This window comes from Primulina huaijiensis, chromosome 12 (assembly GCF_012295235.1).
Source record: "Primulina huaijiensis isolate GDHJ02 chromosome 12, ASM1229523v2, whole genome shotgun sequence".
Classification (NCBI taxonomy): domain Eukaryota; kingdom Viridiplantae; phylum Streptophyta; class Magnoliopsida; order Lamiales; family Gesneriaceae; genus Primulina; species Primulina huaijiensis.
In genome coordinates, this window is record NC_133317.1 from 10,985,580 (window position 1) to 10,988,252 (window position 2,673).

Sequence of the window (2,673 nt, forward strand, 5' to 3'; positions counted from 1 at the left end):
GATCAAGAATGTCAGAACTCTTTTCTGATTGCACCCATCGGATCATGGTAAGAGCGTCTAGTAGCATCGCCCCATGATCCCCTAGGTATCACTGATAGTGCCTGCAAGAACCAGTCGATTATGATTAACGTACAGTACGGTCCCTTCATCTCATATATCCCGATCGAATCTGCAACCATTGGTTCATCGAGGGTTGCATATTAATTCGATAACTATGTGACAACTATAATAGTGGCATCGCGTGTACTATTGGAGAACTCTTTCTCCAACGTACATCTCATACTCTGGCCAGAGATTCCATGCACTATTATTACATCAGATCACATAGGATATCCACACCCGTAGGTGAGCGGTGAATCCCCGACTACAATGCACTGGCTCCTATATGTGTCGCAACTGTACCCAACCTCGCCACCTGATGACTCTCCTGGAGCCGGTAAACGAGTCAAAGCACAGCCCTAGCATATAGAGCCTCAGTGTTGTCCCGGGTCGTAAGGACTAATGGTGTACAATCATAACCACGGACTAATCCTCTCGATGAATGATAACCACTTGGAAAGTCTGAGGGAGGGTTGTTCGGTATAATCATCATATGACTACCCATCTGCATGTTTGGACATCTCTATGCCCTTACCAAGAAACGCAGTACACAACATCACAGATGCTAGTCTCAAGCTCAAGCGACCTTTATCCATGTTTTAGGCGGCTGAATCGACTAGGAACGAATTTAGATTATACAGTGTTTACAAACGAGTTTCAACATCGAATTACGATTCATTTGTATTAAAGTATAATCAAGGTCTTTATCTATGTTTGATAACATGGGTATACAGATAAAGAAATAACAAACCATGAAATAATGAATTATATTAAAATAAAGATTGTTCTTTACAATTGCGTCAATAAAATCCCTAGCCAACAGTTGGCTTGTAGGGCATCTACTCTAACAGGTTTGGCTTCAACTATAGCAATAGGCTTGGTTCTCAACGTCCTTGGCTTCTTGGTAATCTTAGGAGATGGTGTTTTGTCCAAGTCAGCTTCTCTGACGATCAACTTCCTCTTGGTAGACTTTAGTTGTGCCAGAGTATTGGCCTTTTTAACTGACTTGGGAGCAGCCTGCTGCGTCCCAATCTCCTTTTTGATCTTTACAAAATGATCAGGAGAGATGTCCAGTTTAGCCTTTGGTGGCTGAACATTTTTGGCATTGAAAACTTTGAATTTTGATGATCTCTCTGAATCATCAGCCACCAACCCTTTGACTTTCATCAAATAACTCAGCTGAACTGCAAATTCTTTGGATTGCTTGGTGGATTGAAACATATTCTTCAAGATGTTGAAGATAAGATGCTTCTAGTTAAGTCTTCGTCCAGCCATGATAACAGTAATAGCTTGAAATTTTTCCAAAGTTAGAGCAGCAAAAGATCCTACCTTCGTCAATAGCCCTTTAGCTACAATATCAGCCAGCAACTGAACTTCGTGGTTCAGTTCCTTCTTTGGATCGGAAACTTTGATTTTCCGTCTATCAGCAGAGAGTAGGGTTTGCATTTCTTCGACATCAGATGCTTTGACATCAGCAAGGTGTGCCAGTCCATCAGAAGGCAACAAAAATATTTCTCCAAAAGACTCTTCAGTGATGGTCAACAACTGACCATTGACAGTAGAAGTGATGCTTCCATCAGATTTGATATATCCACTGGAGTAGAAGTCTTGAAGTTCCTTTGGGTAGATCTCCTGTGAAGATTGCCCCAAGAATGTCCTCAGCCCAGTTGATTCGAGCTTCAGAAAGACGTTTTTGACCTCGGTTTCTCCGACTGATAGAACTAAACCAAAATTGACAGTCATAACATTCAGCATGTGAGCGGGAATTTGATTTGCCATTAGAACTGAATTATTTCCTGCGAAAAAGAAAGCTTGAATTTGCTTTTGCTCTGAGAATTTTAGATAAGCGTAAGAAAGAAGAACTGAAATGGAGCGGGTAAAGTGCTTATGTACGTGACTGTTCGTGTGGTAAAAACGTGTGTAGTAAATACTGTTAGAGTAGGTGCACGTCGAGTCAAGTGTTGGCCGAGTGTTCACAATGAAACTCTATGTATAAACAGTGTTTATTTTAATAATATTTGAAATTATTATTTTGGCACCTCTTTATCTGTATACCCATGCTAGTTGCATAGATAAAGCCCTTGAATATACAAATAGTAGAAAGAATATGAGATACTCATATGATGAGTATCATGAAACTCATATTTTTAATACTGTATATTCTAAACGGTTCCTAGTCGATTCAGCCGCCATTAAGAAGGATATAGGCCGCTCGAGTTTGAGACTAGTATCTGCGATGTGAGTACCATGTTTCATTGGTAGGGGACATTGTGATGTCCGACCATGCAGATAGGTGCTCCTGGTAGAGTGCACTGAACAACCCTCCATAAAGGACTTTCCAAGTGGTTCTCACTTGTCGAGTGGAAATGTCCTAGTTTATGGTTGTACACCATTAGTCCTTATGACCCGGGACAACATTGAGACTCTATGTGCTAGCATTACACTTTGACTTGTTTACCGACTGTCATGGGGTCATCAGGTGGCAAGGTTGGGTGTTTTGGCGAAACATATAGGAGTCGATGCATTGTAGTCGGGGATTCACCGCTTACCTTCGGGTATGGATATCCTATGTGT